Source organism: Protopterus annectens, chromosome 14.part0 (genome assembly GCF_019279795.1).
Source record: "Protopterus annectens isolate FY-2018-M chromosome 14.part0, PAN1.0, whole genome shotgun sequence".
In the NCBI taxonomy this organism is placed as follows: domain Eukaryota; kingdom Metazoa; phylum Chordata; order Ceratodontiformes; family Protopteridae; genus Protopterus; species Protopterus annectens.
Window position 1 is genome coordinate 127,470,574 of NC_056748.1, and position 23,531 is coordinate 127,494,104.

The following is a 23,531-nucleotide window of genomic DNA, read 5'->3' on the forward strand; positions in this document are numbered from 1 at the left end:
ATCCTTGTGGGAGGGAATGTGCACAATACATTCAGCCCTGCTATTGATTTCACTATATGGTAGGCATGTACAGGGCATGAGGACAACATCAGCATGGCAGAAGCAAAGAGACTGCATCACAATTTGCACCCCTCCCCCACCCACTGCCCAGTTTTTCTCCTCCTCCATTAAAGGGGCAGGTATTTTTGTACGGAATAAACAGACATAACTATAATAACCACCAATCACAAATATCAGTGCATTACATGACAATCAACATCTTAAATACCCTGTTCATACAGTATGCAAAGTACAGAGGAGTTTTATTTTGTTTCCATTTTTAATTAAATGACTAAAGCACATATATGTCTATTTTACCCGCTGCAGCTTATTTATGGCCCAGACCTTACCTAAGCAGGCCCTCTGGACAATTCATTCACCTTATCAACACGCACATAAAAATAAAAATAAACCAACAAAAAGAAAAAGAGAGGAAATGTAGAGGAACTCGTGTAACTGGGCTTGGCATGTACTAATGAACTAAAAGCAGCTACATCCAATCACTGTAAAGCACCTTTCACATACATATACCTACTCTTAACAGCTCAGATGCATAACATAAATTTTAACAGAAAGTGTTTATCAAGAACATCTCTTACAGATAAAGAGATAAAATATATACATTTTACAACTAATGACAGCAAGAAAACTGTAGAGATGCCTAATCAACATAAAAGTGCCAACAAATGCACTTATCATAGAGTAATAGATTCATAGACTGTTACTAGGCTAATGACGGGGGGGGGATTTCTATGCCTTGCCAGAACAGGACACTGAGGGTCAGGCATTTATAAGCTACCATAAGTTACCTCTGTCCATAAGGGACATGGGTGCCAGGCCAGGTGTAAATTTCCTATTCCCCATCCACTGGTCGAGGTTGCACTTAAACTAGGTAATAGACAAGCTCAGTTTCACACTGATAGGAAGCCTGTTTCATAGGAGGGGCAATCTCTGGGACATGCATCTCTCTCTCCAGCATGTTCTGTTTAAGTCACAGACAAAATTCAGGTCCTTGAACTTGTATTCCGGGTACTCTTTGACCTACAAATATCTAAGAGATTCATAAGTGTGGGGATTGTGGGTGCATTATAAGCCAGACATAGATCACTCCTCAGCAATTTATAGGAGACTGAGTAGAGGAAAAGGGCTTTAAGGCACTCTACATAAGACAGGTTTGCTACGCCTTGTATTCTTTTTGTAAGGAACCTCTGAGGTCACCCTAGTTGCTGCATATGCCTGGTCAGGTACATACCAAAGGGAGCACTGAACTCTATGACAGGTCTGAAAAGGGTGATGTGCAGTGGGATAATGTCCTCTTTAGGCCTAGATGCCATGCCCCTACTTATAAGTTGTGCAATATAAAAGGATTTCCTCACCACTGCGGCCATATGGTAGTGAAGGTAAGGCTACTGTCTATACGAGTACCCAGATTCCTGACCACTGGGTCAAATCTTAGGTATGTACTATCCACATGACAATTAGCTGTAATGGTAGACTTCCCAAAGGGTACAATTATGTATTTCTTAGCACTGAGTTTAAGACCATGGCTTTGGCACCATTTGTTAGTCACAGACAGGCCTCCTTGAAGAATGCTAGTATCTGCAGGGGAGTTGATGATGACTCCCAACTTGCAATCATCTGCAAACTTAGTCAACCATAAACTTTTAGCATTTGCTTCCATTTCAGAGAAATACATGCCAAAAAGGAGAGACCCCAGCATAGAGCTCTGGGGGACTCCACCAGTGACTGGCCTCTTAATGAAGGTAGCCTCACCTACTTTGTCCTCCTGGATCTTATCAAAGAGCCAGCTGGTTATCAAACGGGTGACAAAAAGGTTTATGCCTAAATTAGTGAGCTTGTCTATAACGCATGAGTGGGCTAGTGTATCAAAATCCTTGGCCAGGTTGAGGTAAGCTGTGTGTACAGTCTTACCTTCATCTAATGCTTTGGTGACCCTCTCAAAAAAGTCCACCAGTTTTAATAGGCATGACCTTCATTTTAACAAAGCCGAATTGTGATGTGCCCATTGTTTGCAAGTTATCCATGTTCTCATTTATCATATCCATGATTATACTTTCTATGGCCTTACATGAGGCTGGTAAGACGTATGGGCCTGTAGTTACCTGGATCAGTGGATGGAACTCCTTTGTGCAGATGAATGACTTTAGCCATCTTCCATTCCTTGGGCACAAAACCTGACTGAAGGCTCCAGTTGAAAAGTAATTCAAGTAGATCAGAGAGGTCATGTTTCATGCCATTTATTAAATATTTTGGAATGTTATCAGAGCCCATCAATGTAGTGTTTTTGGCACTGGAAAGTGCATTGATGACCTGTTCCCTAGTAATGGTTGGGGGGTGGGGTTGTGTTATGTGGCATTTCTTTCAGAATATTGGGGGGGGGGGGTTGGGAGAGATGTTTGAGCTGAACCTGTCAGCCAAAAGGTTGGCAATGACCTCCAGTTCAGTGTGGGTGAAGCCATTTACAATAAGTTTGGAGCATTACCATATATTTCTCTGAGGTTACGGACATAGCTGTAGAAAGCTTTGTGGGTGTCCTTTGCCTGAGAAGCTATTTTTTCCCCAAATTTAGCCTTTGAAGTATTAATTAACCCTCTTATCTGCCTGTTTAAATTTTTTGAAGTATTAATTAACCCTCTTATCTGCCTGTTTAAATTGATCGGGGGGGGGGGGTGAGTACATACAGCTTTGTTCCTCCTATGCTTGGCCAAGATATTTTTTCATTTGATGTATAGCCGATTGCTACTGTGACTCCACCAAGGTGGCTTGTCTTTTGTGTTTGTCTTATTCTTAATGCAAATGGGCACAGCTTGTTCTATACAGCTAAAAATGTGGCCGAGCAGAGATTTTGTAAATAGCTCAGTGTACGCTATGGTGTCTGCTATGGTGTCTACTGAGTTTGGGGGTGCTTGGAATTTAGTCAAGGTGTTGCTTAGTAGAAAGAGATTAGCCTTGGAATATTTCATAAAGGATTTTTGTTTTACTGGATCCCTGGATTTAATTTTTATTTCAAGTAATAGTGCCTTATGGTCAGAGCTGATAAGCGAAGATATTACACTGGGTAAAGAACATTGCCCCCCCCCTCCATGTTTGTGAGTACAAGGTCAAGGATGTTTGTACTCCTGGTAGAAGAATAGACCAACTGTTCCAGGATGTTGGTATTAAAGTTTAGTAAATGCTGGGCTTGTGCATTACAAGTGGTGTAGGATTCCCAATCTATAGAGGGGTAGTTGAGATCCACCATGAATAATCGTACTGGGTTGAACAGTGAGGGACTCCTAGTACATTGAGAAAGGTAGTGTGGGTTTCCAGTTACATGAAAAGAGACCTACAGATAGCAAGGATATGGTACAGCACCTTGTTTATAGTGAGTTCCATCTATATGAGTTCCAGTGCGTCATATACTTTAACTAGTCGGGATGTGAGATTGTTTTTAATACAGACTGAGCCTCCTCCACCTTTATTATTTATTTACTTGTCATTTGTTTACTGGGAAAGTCTGACATGAAACAAAGCCCATTTTCAGCAGAGGCCCAGGGAAAAATGCTCCAGACGCATTTCTTTGTAATGTGGGAGGAATGCGCCTGTAGCAAATCCACACGAATGCAGGGAAGACATGCAGACTCCGCACAAAGGCACTCCAGCCAAGAATCGAATCATAGAACCTCTTGCTGTGAGGCAACGCTACCGTTGCACCACTGCGTCATCCTTTAGTTCCCTCTTATGTACAGTAGTAGCTGGTCTAAAGCTGTGAAAGACATTATAACCTTGCACTGCTGGGGTACTCTCAGCGACTGTAAACCATGTCTCAGTTAATACACAGATGTCTACACTCTCCAGGGAGAGGAAAGCTTGCAGGGAGAGGAGTTTCTTGTTAAAACGTCTAGCACTGATCACCTTCATATGTTCTGTTAAGTCAGTCAGTTTATCAGTTTGGCATTGCCTAAAAAAGGCACTATGGGGGTGGAAAAGTTCTTTGCCACTATCCGAAAGCCTAGAGGGGATAAGTACAGACCATCCCTGGCAAAGCAGCGTGGTCTGTCAACCATGTCCTCCCGGCCTGCCAAATATTGTATACCCCTGGACTGACACCAGAAGCTAAGCCAATTGTTAAAATCAATCATTTTCTGTTAGTAATGAGGCATCATCCTTGGAGAAGGTAGTATGCTGTTCAGTGCTAGGCTCATACCTGCCTGAGATACATAATCAGCAAGCTCAATCATGTCTCGCTTCAAATAACCAGGGAGGCACATCTCAGGTCATTAACAGATACATGGACTATGACAGAGTCATACCAGTACCTTTGGTTAATGACCTGAGTGCCTGTATGACTTGATGGATCCTAGCCCCAGAAAGGCAGCTAATCATGAATCTCCTCTTAGACAGTCTCATGAGGGGACATCGGTGTGCCGCTCTACAGAATCACCAATGACTAGGAAATTTGGCTGTGTGCTGGTTTGTCTTGAGGGCACTGGATACAGTGTTACTATGTGTAGCCGTGGGTAAGAGTCTTTACATGAGGGCTGAGGATCCTTACTTTGATTGTACTGTACAAGAAAGGTCTTAGTGTTTTAGGAAGTTTACCTCTATGTGCCTCGGTATAAGTAGTTTTATGTGTAAAGTGTTTACCCTTTGTAGTAGGCATGGTGCAGTTGTCACGGACAATCTCTATGGGATTAGTTTTGGTTGTATGAGAGTTTTACCTCCAGTGTTAAAGTTTATTTATACGTCTTGCATACTTTGTTTTTTATTAAGAATAAGTGAGCTGTCAGTGTACGTGACGCAATTGCTACAATGCCTTAGAACACCCATCTCAACCAGTCTGAACACAGAGACAGGGTCGGGAAGTGGACATCCATGGCTACAGATCTGCTAGAGATGAATAAGGAGAATTTAAACATTTAACAAGTCAATCGAACAACTGTTTCCTCCATGAACAAAGATATTTAACTTTAAACAGGACTATAAATTAGAAATACACTGTGTGTCTTTTTTTTATTCTTTTTGACTTCAGGATTTACCACAACTCTTAGTTTTATGGTCAGCATCTTTTGCCCTTTCTAATAATGAAATGAATTACCCAGTTGCAGATTCACGTAGGGAATTTACCATGGAACAACCTGACAAAGACATGCCTCCCTATCTTGCAGCCCATCAATCTGTTTATTTGGCTCCAATGGCTGTACAACTTCTTCCAAAGACTACAGCACTTCCAGCCTACTCTTCCATCACAGGGTGTACGCAAGCTGGATGCAGCTTAACATGGAACTGGCCTAACATCCGTCGTACCAGAATTCCATGCATCTGTCATTCACTGCACTGAAAGCACTTTACCTTTGTCACAATTATGGCTGATCTGTACAGTACGATTTTATTTTTTTCTAACTATTCCATTGTACTTTTCCAACCCAATTACGAATTGGGCAGAAAAACACTGCTAGCCTCTGAAAACCTATTTCCTTTGTTTCTAACATTAAACAACCACTATATTTGTCTTTTATGTACCTGCATTTTATAATGCAAACAAATGCAAACAAAACATGGATAAAACTATCTAGCCACCCTAAAGAGCATAGTAATGAAGCAATGACCCTACTGCATGAAACAGGCATACTTTCCCTTTTAATAAGTAGTCTTGAGATTTATTTTAATTCAGGTTTTACTAAAGTCTCTAGTTAGATCTGTTTTCTTGCATAACTCCCTTCCCAACAACAGCAAATACTTAGCTTGGATTATGATCCCTTTCATTTTGCACATTAACTTGAACCAGGTTCAGTCACTACTTCTGAAGCTTGTGGTTTATTACCTTGGATTTGACTAATTTCACAACACAGCACATGAATGACCCAGGACAACAGAAGAACAGCAACAGGTTTAATAAAACAGCAACGTTCAAATACTCAAGCTTTCACTCGTAAAGTGTTAAGAATCCGTTTTGGAGTCATCTCTGCTACTACATACACAATTTACAATAGATACCGCCTCATCAAATCACTTTTTATAAATATATTCATCAAATAAATGTTATTTTTACTTATCCACTCATGTTGTGGTGGTTTTGTGTTACATTTCTCCAGGAAATGTGTTACTTTGAACCAATATGTAGAGCCAGATTTCTCTTTAATTGCTTTTATTTTATTCTGGATCCCAGTTCATACTAATCAGCTCTTGGCAGAAGCTTTTTTATCAGAAATAATGAACCTGTGTTTGTCAAACAAAAGCCAAAGTGTTTTGAAAACAGCCTGTGTGTGGACTAGCACTTTATATTAGCTCTTGCTAAGAAAGGCTTTGTGACTGTTTCTTTCTACGTTGTTCCCCACTTTGGAAAGAAGGCACAGCTTTTCTTTTATCCTTGGCAAATAAACCTGGTTACTCTTTGAAAATAAAGACTTAAATATGAATCTATGCACGGGAAATGAAAAATTTATCCCAGGACTGTCCCTTGTACTCATAATGGACAGAGGCAACTCCTAGATGCTTCATCCCATGCATGGTTCCCCTTAAATTGTATGGTATGATTCCAGTTATTAACATTAGGGGTAACATATTATCGACCATGGAATACATAAGGTCAACATATACCTACAGCCAAATGGGACAGGTTATTTTAAGCACAAAAAAGAGAAAGTGGCTTGGCTTAAAATGACCCACAAGGGCAGCTAGCCTAGTACTTACCTATCAACCTAAAGAAATGTTATGCTAGCAGACTGCAGCTAGCAGAAGACATTTTTAATACTTGCAACTGTGACTTGACAAGTCACTTTCTCTGCCTTAGTTTGACGTGGTTTTCCCTGTTCCTGAAGAGATTACTACACCTTACAGCTTTATGGATTCTGCGGTGAATTGCAGGAGAAGCTTTCTGATAACACTGGGGGAACTCTTAAAACCCTTTTGCCTACACAAGGATTTAGCACTATGAAGGGTTGCTTTGAAGAACTGTTAAAAACCTTTGTGCCTGTGAGGGAGTTCTGGAAAAAGAATCTTTGTAGCAGTGGGAATGAATGCACTGAAAACAGTGTAACTTTTTTTTTGGGGGGGGGGCTTGTGAACTTTTCCTATAAAACTTGCGTAAACAAAACTACTGCTGCTGAAATCTGTGCAAAACAAAAAAAGTTGGCTTAGGTATATACCAAGTTGTACCTGAAAGCATACCTATACAATGAAATAAAGCTGAATTTTAACTACTATAAGTGCATAATCTGCATCCTGTCACCCTGCTTTTACTAAACTTGTTAAATGTAATACGGTACCAGAGGGAAAAGAAACACTAGGGTTGACGGATTCAGGCTATATGACTACACTTCAGACCAGATAACAACAGCTCTAGATTTTTCCAAGCAATTCTACTGCACATGGACATGCATGGGCACAGTCTTGTCTTACATTATACATGGGAATGTCTACCTCATTGGTTACGTAAGTAAGAAGTCGTCTCAGGAATGCTAAGAGACCATGTCTGGCTATTGGGGGGGGGGTGCAATGACATAAAATTGGCCCTCACCATCCTTAAGCTATTAGTAAGGGAAAAACTTCACCAAGCCTCTCTACAATGGCTCAACAGCCAGGAAGATTATGACCTCAGACTGTCTACATGGGCTTTGGCTGTCATGCCCTTTAAATTCAAGACGCACTACTATCCTGGCCACAGTCACATAAAAGAAGACTGAATTCCTAAGACTTAAAGCCCATCCAGCGGAGTGGGATCAAGTAGTTGTGTGTTAGAAAGGTCATGACTGTTGAGCCAGCTACTGAGCCAGAGAAGCACACTGTTGACTGACCACCCCCTCCACACACCCTCTTCTGTAACATATCTCCATTGCAACCAATAGGCAGCAGGGGGCTTCAGAGCCTTATCAGAGTAACTGCCCCTCAAGGAAGAAGATTCCTCATCTCTGGGCTTACACAGAATTACTGAGAGGAATCTTGCGTCAGTTATGAATGCACTCTCAAGGTAGTCTTGAAGTTTGAAGTCTGGAAGGTATCACCAAGACCTAAAAGGAACACAAGTTGTATGGAGTTGCACCTGCTTGCATTACGGACAAACAAATGGACTTGTCCTGCTTGTGAGTTAAAAACTCAAAACTGGTACCTGTTATAGATAATGTTGCTTTCACCAACCAAACCCTGGGAAAAGGCCTTGTATCAGAAATACTAAATCTGTATTTGTCAAATAAAAGCCACTGAGATTTTAAAAAAATCTGTATGTAGGCTTGTACTTTTTAGGAGCACCTGCTGAAACAGATGTTATGATTGACAAAATGGGTTGTAACAAACAGAAATACAATGAAGCTGTTTTTTTAATTATCCCATGAATGAAAAAATATATTGTACATATTGTAAACTGAAAGCTAGCATCCAGAGACTGTTTGGTTACTGAAAATAAAGGATGTGGTTGTGCGACACACATGTAGATACATACACACACACACACACACACACACACACACACACACACACACACACACACACACACACAGACACACACACACAGACACACACACAAATACATTTCATACATACATATTTATATGGTTATAGCTCATTTGGTCGATAAAAGTAAATTTTAATACCACTTGTTCAAGTGGCTCACTGAGTGCTTTCTGGGTGGGTTGACAAAGGCGAAGTGTAATTTTTGGTTGAACTGGGAGTTTGTGTGCGTTAAGGTTACAGTAGAGGTTAGGTAAAGGGGAGTCAGTATCACATTATCAAATGGTCAAGTTACTGAATATCAAACTCAAAAGTTCAAAACTGCAAAACACTGACATCTGCCCCAAGATCATGGTAATGCAGGGGATGGAGTTCTGCCCTTTCCCCGCTGTACTGTGATCACAGTCATTATATATATTAATTAAGGGGTGTGGGGGACACGGGGGGGGTCACCCTACTGCATTATATATATTAATTAGGGGGTGTGGGGGACACGGGGGTCACCCTACTGCATTATATATATTAATTAGGGGGTGTGGGGGACACGGGGGGTCACCCTACTGCATTATATATATCAATTAGGGGGTGTGGGGGACATGGGGGGTGCCCTACTGCATTATATATATATTAATTAGGGTGTGTGGGGGACACGGGGGGGTCACCCTACTGCATTATATTAATTAAGGGGTGTGGGGGACACGGGGGGTCACCCTACTGCATAAACAGTGTTTTAGTAGCGTTCTGCAGAATTTTAATATTTCGCAGTTTCAAACTGAGTTTAATGTTCTGCAACTCAACCGCTTGTCTATTTGACAGTTTAACACAGATCCAGGTAAAGGGATAGATTTAGTGTGTGCGGGTTAGGGTTAGAGTATGGTTTAGGTAAGGGTTATGGATTTAGTGCAGGTAAGTGTGTCAGGATTAGAGTGGCAGATTTAGTGGCGTGTGTGTCCAAGCGGTCTTGTGTAGTGGGAGTGGGTTACAAAACATTTTTTTTTCTTTTTCAGGTACAGTGAATGGCTAAGGTTAGAGTTAGGAACAGAGGCAGGCTTAGTCTAGGGTTAGCACCTGTTTGAGTCATGCTGAAAACGATCAGACTGTCCTCTCAAATAGGATTTATACACACAAACATATATATATATATATATATATATATATATATATATATATATATATATATATAGAAACAGTGTATTTTGTGTGTGTGTCTATATATCTATATAAAATGTGTGTGTGTGCGCACGCATGTGGTGCTAATAGTAGTAGCAGTGTATTGCTCTGACTGTATAATCATTCATCACATCAAAACACACAACTTAATGGTCCCAACCCATCATCACCACCCACGGAATCTGTGCAGCAGTCACAGACAGCCCATCGCAACTGCATATAACACGTTTTCACCAAAACAACCAAAATCATGACTCCTAACGATGTGAACAGCACCACCAAGCTCCTGGTCTTGTACTATTATTCCTAATGGCACCTTAAGAAAAGCATGAAACTATCCGCCACACATCTTACAGTGTACAAACAGCATTGCAATATGCAGAATGACACAAATATGTTCTACTCTGCATTCCTTGTGTCTGCCCTGATGTTATGCCTCATAACAGGGACAACAAGCTTCCTGTAAACCTTACAAAAATATGCTTACAATGGGGGGGGGGGGTCGCCGCTTATATATACCAGCTCTACAGTTGCAACAACCACAATCAAAGGAAAACCACAACTGAATACATTATAGTCTACAATAAGTTTCTCTATTACAGCGTCAAATGACAGCCTTTGACACCTCTCCTATTTTAATTGTTGTTGTGTCTTTCTGCTTTTCTCGGTTAGGGGTCGCCACACGGAACTCCGGTCCACTAATGATTGGCAGTTAATTTTTATGTGCGGAGTTGCCAGCCCTAACGCACAACCTTCAACGAAGGTATGCCCATTCACGCATGTCTCCATGCAGAAGACGCTCTAGCTGAGAGTCGACAACACTACCGCAGCACCACCACGAATTCAACACACTACAATTATACACATACAACTGTGTGTGTATAGATATATATCAAAAACACACACACACAACCTGTCAACTGTCCCTGATTTGTTGGAACATTCCTATTTTCAGGCCAGATTTACTCCTGCACATGGATGTAACTATTTTTTAAAATCTGTCCCTATTTTCAGACTTGATTTACCCCTTCACATTATTTTCTGAACCCCCCTCCCCATCACACATTTTTTTAATCCGTCTAGAACACAGAAAACTACACAACATGACCAGCACACTGGTGTCTAAAATAATTTAAAGAATTTTTAAGCAACTTAAATCTCTCTTTTTCTGAAGCAAAAATAAATGGCCCTGTATGTTAAAATTTTGCAATGCAGTTCATTAACATGTACAGATTTTACACCATCTCTTGCATAACGTGTTTATATTTCTCCATCATTTTTGTCACTATGTTTTTTAAATGTGTTTATGCTCCATATTCCACATTCCTACTAGAAGCAGGAAGGCTTCTGTGCTATTTGGTATTCCCATTTTATGCTAATCAGACATCCAGATATTTGGGTGCATGTACCAAATTTTCATGGGCTTTTGCACCCATTTTCAATGTTTGCAGGTTGACGGGTATGATACACACATGTGTGTGTGTGTGTGTGTGTGTGTGTGTGTGTGTGTGTATATATATATATATATATATATATATATATAAATATAATGTGTGTGTGTATATATATAGAGATTAGAACTAGATAAACCGATACTTATGTATTTACCCAGTTATTACATTCTAATATACACACAATGTATAGGTATGTACATATAAACGTAAATTATATACACTTACACACACACACACACACACACACACATACATATTTACGTACACACATGCACACACACGACACACATATATAAACACACATACAATATGCATGTTGTATATAAATATATACAAAATACTAATAACTAATGTATATCAATTTATCTAGATGAGTGGACTGGTCCACAGATCCTTTTAAGCCACAACCTGGGTTCTTTGTAAAGCACATAAACACACAAATTCTACAAGTGGCTAATTTCAAAACAGTTGACAAAAGTTTCAGTTTTGTTACTCATGAAGTTCTGTAAATCAGTCAAAATGCAAGTTCAGTGTGACATTCAGCATGATACCCAATGAAGTTAGTTATACTTGTACAGTTGGTCAAACATAAGATTGCTGTGATAATACATTTGTACCAAAACTACAGTTACATCCTATGCTTGGTTAAACAATAAAGTGATTTCAACAGAGACATAAGTATTTAAATATTTATAAAATGTAGAACAGCATGCACAACCGTGCTTGTGCGCAGGTACACACATATACACACACTTACTTGCTCACAAATATAGAAAATACACTCAGACATGCTATGGAAACCATATCCTTGTAATCTTTAGCTTCACACACACACACACACACACACACACACACACACACACACACACACACACACACACACACACACACACACACACACACACACACACACACACACTAGTTTGGATCGGATCACAGTAATAATACTATCAGAATAGCATACAACCCAGACACTGCCATTCAGGACTGTTAACTAAAGAGAGTATGGACCTTGGAAACAAACAAGAAGCTCAAAGATTAAATCTGCCAACATAATAAAATATAATGGACTTTCATGAATCAATCTGGCAGGGAAAAATACAGCCATGCAGCATATCTAATAGCTACGCATGTCTGCTCAACGTCAATAAATAAGAAAAAAACTGCAAAAAGAAGCACATGCCACAACATATCCTGAGATTCAGTAAATAAAAAAGCTAGCTTTAAATCAAAAGCAAGAAATAGGCTGTATAATCAATCTAAAATTTCAAACATGCATGTAAAGCATTCTGAACTCCTTATTTTTGTAGGCTCAAACTACAAAACTGCCAGACAAACTTCTAAAGAGCTACTTGCCTTCAGCAACAGAAGTCTAATCCAAAGCAAGTCAGTGTTGCCTCCTACAGACACAGTACAAGGCAATCTGTGTGGTTCTTGGCATATTAATACCTTGCATTTCAAAAGCACCATGTGACCACAACAATCTTACACAGCCAATACACCTGCCAGCCAGAAACAGCACCAAGTTTTGCAAGCACAGAACATACGAAGCTGCATGATACGTTACAGGAATTGAACTGAGAATGATTAAAAAAAAAAGGATTACAAACACATTAAAAAACAGGACACACAGTCCTCATGGATAAACTGGGGGCACAGCAATTTAAGTTCAACATTTATAATAAAGATTTTACTTGTTTATTGTTATTTTACATTTGCTCACCAGGAAAGTCCAACTGGGCAAATGCCCATTTTCAGCAGAGGCCTGGGAAGAAAAGCTCTACACATATGACATTTAAACACAACAAAAGTGTAACAGTTATGCAATGGTAAGACATGTATAGGTAACATAATATTTCTGGCAGCAAGGAACTGTGGACAGTTACATTTTGTAACAATTTATATACTGGTAAAACAAGTAGAAGTGACATCATATTTCTGGTAGTAAAGAATTGTTAACAGAATATACATATACAGCAGAATGCAACAAAGAATCTACAGAATTCATGATGTCATGCAAAGGTAGCTAAAGTAATGTGTATTAGTAACTATAATATTTATGTACAAAGGAAAAAGTGAGGGAGAGAAATAGGAGGTTAGGGAGGGTAGAAGGAATAGCTGTAGGTGATGGCTGAAAAAGACATTAATTCAACTTGGTAGAGTGGTAAGTCATAAGAACTAATATTTAACCTGGACTGTTGCAGGAGCTGAGTCATGTATTAATCCAGTGACTTTGCGTGATTTTTTTTTAAAGTGAGTGATATTGACTGTACATTATCATAAAACAATTCCAAACACTGCAAATCCAACAGTGTTGAGTTGCATTAACAGTTCACCAGTGAAGGCCAAAACAATGATGTTACAAATAATGATCTAAGCAGTACCAATACATAATTAGCCAGAAGAGGGAGTCAGTGTTACATTAGCAACATCTATAATAACTGAAACCCCAAAATCTGTCCACTGGCATTAACAGGTGTCACACACAGGAGTGACAGCACAGATAAAACACAAGAACAGTACAGAAGTACACAGCTGACTTGTAACACAAGGCCTGGTTTTTCATGAGTGTGCCCAACATTAACTCTACCATAAAGGGTCAAGACATTACCAAACAGACCTGGCTATGTCACCTTGATGTCCCACACACTGACTCTGAACTGACAGGTACAGATGCGGAATGTACTGTGTAAGGCAGGCAGGGATGTACATCCCCTTGTGACCTGCAGTAGGTGAACCCATAACTTAATGCAACCAGTCACTCTCACTTGCAAAAGCTCGTCAGCAATGGTTAAGGTTATTGGTGCAGCACATATAACAGCATAGCAAGATGTTGGGGATGGACAGCGACTCTCCTGAAAGTTACGGGGCATGAACAAACTAGAAGCAGCAGGGCACTACCCCATGCCATCAGCTCACACAACATAAAGGGCAATGCCACTGGGTATCAGAGACAGAAGTACACATTAAGCAGTAGCAAAAATCATAAAAGTTATCGTAACAGGATGTCACACACCCCTGTGTAATGGCATTAGATGAACAGAGCAAAAAGAAAAAAAAAAGGAAGGCTGTAGCAACTCCTACAGAGGACATAATGACATGGGATGCCACAGACCTGTTCATGCAAAATGGCGTTTTCCTGCTGGATCCAGTAAAGTCGGGAGAGCAGTATGACCACAGTAACAGCATAGGGCAACATTTCTGATGATCAACGACCTCCTTACGGTCAAGGTAGCCACTTTGAGGCAAAGCTGCCCATACGGATGCAGCTTTATGCAATACGTACACAGATGGTCAGACATGAACAGCTAAGTTGTCTTCATGAAGCAGAATACCCCAGAGGCATACAGGAATATTTTAGAACAATGCAGAAAGTTGCTGATAACTTGCACAACAGTTTGAGACCACAGTATGTTGTCACGATTTCTGAAAGGGCAGCCTGTGACTTGGAATTGTCAGAGAATATGATCATAGAGCCTCTTCCATCTGCCTGAAATCTAGCAAAGCATCTATCACTGTGGGCTGCAAGCTGTATACATAACTGACACTGTGGGGTAGCGTCATATGGCAATGAAGAGGATACCCCAAGTGCCACATGGTATGCTGTGGCTGACACGTGATACATAAGAAAATGGCTGTACAGTGGATCTCTGAACCATGAGCACTTGCAAAGGTAGGCATCACCCAGGATCAAGAGAAGACAAGTGCTGTGCATTGCACTTCAGTGTTGCACCTTGGGTCCTGCAGATGAATGTCAAGGAACTGCTCAAGACATAAAATGCCAGACAAGGGTGGCATAACTGTCTCATGTCGATCCAATACCCTTACAGGAAGATTAACTTCATAGAGGTTGAAAATAGATGCGCAAATGAATGTGAATTAGTGGCAACTCTGCAGCAATGCACATAAAAAGGAGAAGGGGTGGAATACTATCTCTGTATACAAGCAATGAGAAAAGGCCTACATTTCTCTCCTTCACACTCACCCACTCACACATGCATACACTCACTCTCACACACGTGTACTGCACTGGACTACCTTAAAGCAACTTCCTGTAATATTCACAGCAATTTGTATTAGTGCACTCTGCACTCCTGCTCACATGACACCCATTTAACTTGGAAGCATAACTCACTGGACTGCTGCTGAAACCCCTGCACATCTGGCAGTCCAGCTGCATTCAGAACTGTCCCTCAACCACCTATGACTGCATTTATGCCACTTATGACCAGCTATACAAGCAAGAGATTACCACAAGCCTTCAAAGCTAAGCTGTAGTGTTGGCACCTGGTTCCTCTAAACTATACCTACAGTGTTTCCATTCCATTCACAGCCGCTATGGCTACATTATACATAGATCACAAGCATTCCACTGCATTCTGCCCCTATCTACAAGTTACTCAGTGAGGATGCGTCAGTGCACTTCCATTTGTACAGTGTAACAGTCAAAGATCCAAGCCCATTTGTACACTGTACCCATTAAATTACAATACTTAAAGTCCACTTGTCTGTGTTTGCACTTTTTACACCATACTGTGCCCCTTGTATGACAATGCCTGGCAACGATGGTCCTCTACAGGTCTGCTCATGCTCTGTCTTCCTAGACAATGAATTCACTTCCTGCTGGCTTTACTCCTGGCCTGTCATGATTGTGCAAGGAGTGCTTCATGCTGGTCCTGTCAAAAGGATACTGCCCCTCTCACTGCATGTCCACTTATGCTACCATTCATTTTATACAACTGTCTGTGATCTACTACTGCCATTCTTGTAAAATAATATATACCTGAGCCATTTCTTTCAATGAATTGATCTGGAATGGGGCAAAGTTATGCATCCATCTCAGAACTGCAAGTTTACAAAAGTCTTGGAAGGCACACAATGCAATGGAAAGGATCACAACATTAGTACTCCCGTGCACTGCCATGTCTGGCCCAGCAGCCTTTGACGTGGGGGGCAGATAATGGAAAGATTCCCCAAATTTCTCTAGCCTGCTAAAACTCTACATTAAGCATGCAAGCTCCTCACATGGAAGCTTCTATTTGCAGATGCAGTCTTTCAAAAATATACATCAGTTTCACAATCTTGGGTGTTACAATATGTCCATGAACTGGCCTTGGAAACAGTGCTTAGTTCAGTAACCAGTGACACATGTCCCTTCTTTGCTTATCCTATCACTCCATTGTAATATCAATATTTTTACTTTTTTTCCCCATCTTCCTATTTCCGTGCCTGCACAACACTGGAGCCTTCCTATAACAACCTCACATTTGTTTGTCCACTGTGGCAGTGACAGATGGTCCGAGAGAGGCCACCACCTAGACAGCCATCAAGGAGAGTTGCAATACTGTCCACTCTTCTAAAGTGGGAACTCTACGCCCACCCAATGACTTGTGTACACTGCTGCAGATGCACTCTGGAAAGTACAGTTTTGTACCTACCATAAATGTAGATGGTCGAGTATCTTCACTGCTGCAGTCATTACACTTGGGTTATCCTGTCGTCAGGCGGGCCCGCAGTCGGCCTGAGTTCCAAAGTCTTGGTCCGGCGTTGGTTGCTGTCACCTCTTCCCTGACGTCAGTGCGCCAGGGGTATATAAGCAGCAGCCAACGCCATTTTCTTCAGTTTTTCTTGCCCCAGATGTCAGGTGCCCCCAAAAATGGTAGGCAATACATATTGCTAATAAAACATACAAAAAAGGTAAAAATAAAACCTTCAGTAACCAGCAAATACACCACATAGGTAGTATAGGTTAGTCGCAGATAAGAAAGAGGGGATGGCTGGTGGGTATCCTGGACTGCAACAGTGAAGACACTCGAACATCTACATTTATGGTAGGTACAAAACTGTACTATGTTCATCATGTTTCACTGCTGCAGTCATTACACTGAGGGTAGAATCCCAAAGCTGAGTTTGGTTGGCTGGCTCTATAGAGGATTTGGTGTGGCTACGAGGCCCTGCAGCACTGCAGTGGCAAAGCCAGCTCTGGATCTAGAATAAAGAGGCAAGTGATAATGCTTGGTAAAGGTGTGCACTGAACTCCAAGTTGCAGCTTCCAACATATCCTTGGTAGGTGCTTCTCTAAGGTAGGCAGTAGAAATGGCAGTTGCCCTGGTGGAATGTGGTCTAATATTACTAGGTACAGGTTTCCCATGTTGTGTGTAGCAGAACCGGATACAGTGTCCTATCCACTTTGAAATGGTCTGCTTTGAAATAGCCTTTCCCTGTGATCCTGCAGCATATGCTACAAACAATTGTTCAGATTTTCTGAAAGCGTTTGTCAAAGCAGAAGCGCAATTGCCTGTGTATGTCCAAGGAATGTAGAAGTTTCTCCCCTTTATTCTGGGGATTTGGATAAAATGTTGGCAAGTGTATAGTTTGGTTAAGAGCCACACTGGATACCACCTTAGGCATAAATGAGGGGTTTGTTCTTAAAGAAACCCTGTCTTGGTGGAAAATGATGAAAGGATCCACTGCCATTAGTGCCTGTAACTCTGAGACTCTTCGTGCTGAGGTTATTGCCAGAAGCAGAACAGTTTTCCATGATATATATTTTAACTCTGCTGAATTGGCTGGTTCAAAAGGTGGCAAAGTGAGCTTTTCCAAAATGAAATTGAGGTCCCAAGTTGGTGTTGGTGCTCTCCGGGGTGGTCTTATGTTTTTAGCTCCTCTGAGGTACTGCTTTAGCAATGGGTGAGAGAAAATAGGAGGATCTGTGTTGTAATGAGCCGAGATGGCAGAAGAGTGAATCTTAATGGACAAGAAGGATAGTCCTTTGTCCAGCATCTCAGTCAAGTATTGTAGTATCGGAGGAATGTTAGGGACCAGAGGATCAAGGTTTTGAGCCTGGTTCCAGGCACAGAATCTCTTCCACTTTTCTGAATAAGATTTCCTGATGCTAGGCCTCCTGGCCTCCAAAATGACATCCATAACAGCTTTAGAGAGAGAAGTTGTCTGTTTGGCTATTGAATCTGCCATGCAGCCAGGTTTAAGGTTTTGAGCCGACTGTGCAGTATCTGATTGTTTTGCTGAGTCAGAAAGTGTGGAATTTGAGGCAAAATCCAAGGTGGGCCTTGCGCTAAGTTCTTCAAGATTGGATACCAATGCTGGTGTGGCCAGTCTTGAGCAATCAGAATCATCTGTGGTTTTTCTTGTCTGGCTTTTAGGAGTTCCTTTGAAAGGACAGGCAGAGGTGGGAAGGCATAAACATTTAGGCTTTTCCAGCTGAACGAAAGAGCATCCACTTTCCATGCTTGTGTGTGATCCTTCTGCAGAATTTTTGTAGTTGATAATTCAGTGGTGAGGCAAAAAGATCTATGTCCGGGCACCCCCATTTTTGCATTATCATGCTAAAGACTTGTGGATTTAATTTCCACTTGTGAGGATCCATGATGTTTCTGCTTAAGTCGTCTGCCAGAGTGTTTTTCTTTCCTGGCAGGAATTGTGCTTGCAGATGAACTTGATAGGTTAGAGCTGTGTTCCATAAGGTCATGGCTTGTCTGCATAGGGGGTATGAATGAGTACCCCCTTGTTTGTTTATGTACCACATTACTGTGGTGTTGTCGGTCTTTAAAAGTAATTGTCCAGGATGCAGAAGATCCTTGAAAGCTGTAAGGGCATTTTGTACAGCCAACATCTCTTTTTGATTGATGTGAAGATGCATTTTGTCTGTGGTCCATTTGCCCTGAATACATTTTTCTGCCATGTGTGCTCCCCAGGCATAATCCGAGGCATCTGTTAAAGTCTGCCTGGCTGTGGGAAGAGTGAAAGGCTGACCCCTGTTGAGGTGACATGCCTGTGCCCACCATCAAAACTCCTGTTGTAGGCAGGGAATTATTGGTATTGCTGTCTCCAAGCTGTGAGAGTGTTCAGACCAAACACTTTTTAGGTACCATTGTAATTTCCTCAAATACAGTCTTGCATATGGAATTAGTAGTATGCAGGATGCCATGAATCCCAAGGCCTGCAGAATTTTTCTTGCAGGGAGTTGGGACTTTGTTGCCATCAATTGAAAACACTGAGTCAGTTGTCCTTGTTTGTCTGCCGTGAGATAAGCCAACTGGGCCGTTTTATTGAAACTGACACCCAGGAATATTATCTCTTGTGAGGGCACTAGTTTTGATTTCTTTTCGTTTACTGTGTACCCTAGGCAACTTAACAATCTTTTTACGAACGCTAGATGCTGTAGAAGAATGTCCTTGCTCTCTGCTTGAATCAGGCAGTCGTCCAGATATGGATATATTTGAATTTCGGTTTGTCTGCAAAATGCAATTACTGGTGCCAGGCACTTGATAAAGACCCTGGGTGCAGTAGATAAGCCAAAGGGCAGTGCAGAGAATTGGTAGTGCATTGAACCAGCTATGAATCTGAGGTATCTTCTTCAATTTTGTCTGATACGGACATGCAGGTATGCATATTTGAGGTCCAAAGTAACAAGCCAAGCTTTCTTGCCCAACATGGGAAGGAGCTGTTGTAGTGTCAGCATTTTGAATTTCGGAACATCCAGGTAATTGAGTGGAAAGGTCCAGAATGGGTCTCCAGGCTTTGTCCTTTCTGGGTACCAGGAAGAGTCTTGAGTAAAATCCTTGTCCTTTTTCCTGCTGTGGGTTCTTTTTGAATAGCTCTCGTGTCCATGAGGGCTGTAATTTGTTTTTGTGCCTCTGCCCATTGATTTTGTGGCAGGTCTGGCATTCCTTTTAGCCTTGGAAAAATGTGAAAGTGGAACCTGTAACCTTGAGACACAATATTCAGCACCCATTTGTCTAGGGTGATTGCTTGCCAGTTTTGAGAGAAAAGTGCTAGTTTTCCCCCTAAGGGAGCTAACAAAAAGGGAAGAGTTTGGCATTGGAAGGGGGAAGTCATTGGGACTGTTTCCTGTAAGGTTGTGACTTGTCCTCATCTCCTTTTGGGTTTGAAGCTCCCCACTGTCGTGGTCTGTAAGAGCCTTGTGGCTGAGATCTGCCTCTTTGTGGCCTGTCTGACACTGGAAAGGACCAATTCTTTGTAGGCCAATTTCTGCCAAATCGTGGTGGCTGTACCTGTAAGAAATCCTTCACTGTTTGCATAGATTTTGCCTTATCCTCCATTTTCTTTAATACCTCTTCTGCCTTAATACCAAATAAATTATCTTGCTGCAAAGGAGCATCCAATAATTTTGTCTTAACATGGTCTGGTAAACTTTGTTCTTTTAACCAAGCATGCCTTCCAATCACAGATCCTGAAACTGCTGCTCTACAAGAAGCTTCGAATGAATCAAAACCACAGTGCAAAGTATGCTTTCCCACTTGTTCAGCTGCATGCAAGAAATCCTATATTTCCTTATAGTTAGGTTGTTCTGCATTTGTACTCATTTTCTGTTTTAATTGAGACAGTAAGTAAGTATTGTTGATATTTAAGCATGTGAAACTGGCAATTTAGAGCCTTCACTGCTAAAGTTGCAGAGGTGTAAACTTTCTTTCCCCATCTGTCTAATGCTCTGGAGTCCCTATCCGAGGGAACTAGATTCTTAGCCGTGGAAGCCTTAACCCCTTTGGGACCCTGGTAAATAGTTTCTGGGTCAGCAAAAGAGTTTTTATAAAGAAATTTGTGAGAGTCAGGGACTCTGTAGTACCTGTCTGGATTGACAGGAGCTGGGGGTAAAGAATCAGGATTTAAACTAGATTCAGAGAACACATCATCCACAATGTCTAACACAGGCGGAATAGCAAGGGGCCTGTGCCGAGGCAGTAAAAGAAAGTCTCTGAGCCTTTTCTTGGATTCTGAGTAATCCTAGCCCTTCCAATGGAAATGCTCCCTTATGGTATGTATGGCCCTCCCAATGGAAATGCTCCCTCATGGTATGTAAAGTTTCCCCAAAAGAGTAATCCTCTGGAGGAGAGGCTGAAGGAATTGATTCTTCAGCATCAAAATCCTCATAGGGGGGTAAAGAATATCCCTGGTCTGAAGAGGAATCAGAATATATTGAAACCTGGTCAGAGGAACCATAGTCTATATCCTGCCTAGGCCTTTTATCAGGAGGGGGGTGGGAACCCCTGATCAGAGTTATCAAGTCTTCGGCCATTTTGAGCATCTGTTTTTTAGGCATGGAGGACTGTCCAGGTGAATGCTGTACTTGCGCTTCTTTATCTTTAATGTAGGTTTAGTCTTGGCTGTAGTTGCAATGGTAAATTGAGTAGGCCTGAAAACACCCTCAGAAGCCGATGCCTGCCCAGCGGCTCCGGACCCATCTGAAGGGTTAATCTCCGTTGGCCCAACACCTTGAGTATCCAGAGTCCTAGGCACCTGCACATGGGAGTCGGTCACGGCCTGTAGTTCTGAGGTAGCGGGTGTCAGGGGCTGCGAAAGCGCCTCACTGAAAACCGGTGACTGGCCTAGAAGAGGCTTCGTAGTCAATTTTGGGCCTCGGATGCCTGTCCTTATCTTTATTTTTGCGTTTTTTGTGCATTCCAGTTGTCAGTTTTTTCGACGGCATTGTATAATTAAACCTTCGGCAAAAGTAATGGCGAGCAAAATCAAACCGACGTTTAATAGTGCGTTTGTTAAATGTAGCACAAAACTGACAACTAGTGAAGTCGTGATCTGGGCCTAGGCATGGAATACAGTAAGAATGAAAATCCTTATGAGGTATTTGCTTCCCACAAGAAATACAATTATTAACTTTTACTGACATCGGTCTGAGGCAAGAAAAAGTTTCCCCAGTGGGGTACTTAGCTTTACTGAAGACTTCGGATCTGAAATCGAATTTGAAATCTCGGGAGTCGGCCAACCTGCACTTGCGAACTGATTTTGCTTCGGGCACTGCGCGGCAAGAAAGACTGATGAAAATGGCGTCGGCTGCTTCTTATATACCCCTGGCGCACTGACGTCAGGGAAGAGGCAACAGCAACCGACGCCGGACCAAGACTTTGGAACTCAAGCCAACTGCAGGCCCGCCTGATGGCAGGATAACCCAAGTGTAAAGACTGCAGCAGTGAAACACGATGAACATCTTGGCTCTAGCACTGGGCACTGCTCAATGAGTCAATGTATATGGGCGGCAGACAGCCATCTCCCTCTCCAAGACAAGCAAGCCGTCATCGGTCACTCACATCAGTGAATCATTCAGCACACAGGTCACAGCTGATCCTAGTCATCCAGGTTGTAATCTACATTTCATTCTTGTATGCCATGGAAGCAGCCTCCAACTAGGCAGTTTAACCAGACGTATTAGTCTCAATATTTTTTTTGTCTCTTATGAATGTCCTCCCAAATTATCTTGTTCAGGTCTTGCCATTCCCCAGACTCCTTTTAGTTCTCAGTTAACAGAAACATTTCTTTGTTCATTTCTGGGTCATACAATTCTAAAACTTACCAATACCCCCCCCCCACACACACACACACACACAAAATAGCTGTACCCATGAACTTGGGAACATCATTTCCCAAACCCAAAACAAGGACAAACTACAGTGTCAACATCCTTCTTAATACCAAGTCCAAACTGCAGTGTTCTGTATCCCAAACTACTGCTTCTCCATGCTTTCCACTGCTTCAGACTGATGTTCTGCAGCAGGACTTATTAACTGAGATAGCACAACTGTATACTTCAAGTTTGGCCATGAGAAAACACCTGCAAGCATACCAGCAGAAAAGTTTCTCCTGAGAAAATTGTTGCACAAGGAAAAAAAGTATTAAAAAATGAGGACAGCAAAGTGCTTATAGAAAATGGTTATTCACTGCTCACCAGACAGAAGATAATTAAAGTTCTTCCTAGCAATCAAGGAATGTCTAAAAACAGATGTGAGATTCAAGTTGCTATATCCAGCTGTCTTCACAATATTTTCTCCTGCAGGATCAAAGACATTTTTAAAGCAGAACAGGCAAGAAAATAAAAATAAAAAAAAGTTTGTCCAACAAAGATTAAGCCAGCAAGCAGAAAAGGACTCTGCTCCTCGCGCTTCTGACAGAACAGGACTCTGCTCCTCGCGCTTCTGACAGAACAGGACTCTGCTCCTCGCGCTTCTGACAGAACAGGACTCTGCTCCTCGCGCTTCTGACAGAACAGGACTCTGCTCCTCGCGCTTCTGACAGAACAGGACTCTGCTCCTCGCGCTTCTGACAGAACAGGACTCTGCTCCTCGCTCTTCTGACAGAACAGGACTCTGCTCCTCGCTCTTCTGACAATACGAAAGGCCAAAGAGCGACTCTGCCAGTGAAATTGCTTCCATTGTTCCAAAGGAAATTGCGTTGTGCTAGACCATAGGAGTACACTAGAAGAATCCTTAGTGCATTGGACTCGAGATATAGACCGATATTATTCAGAGAAAGACAAGTTCAAGAACACCAGCAACACTGTGAAATTAGTGAATAAATGGGAGACTGTAAAGCACCAACTCCACTGGATATACAGACACATGAAATGTCACTTTGTAACAAGAACAACTATTT

At 41.7% G+C, this 23,531-nt stretch overlaps 1 protein-coding gene across 3 annotated transcripts in view; it reads right to left on the reverse strand.

The window, feature by feature from the left end:
• Positions 1–23,531, reverse strand: part of GPAM (glycerol-3-phosphate acyltransferase, mitochondrial) — a 921,522-nt gene that overhangs the window by 838,083 nt on the left and 59,908 nt on the right. The window contains exon 1 of one of the 3 annotated variants that reach the window (XM_044055837.1): positions 12,465–12,541. The exons of the other annotated variants lie outside the window; for them this stretch is intronic. The gene's annotated coding sequence lies outside the window, so the exon portion shown is untranslated. Of the gene's footprint in view, positions 1–12,464; positions 12,542–23,531 lie in introns of those variants that run through there. 3 annotated transcript variants of the gene reach the window in all.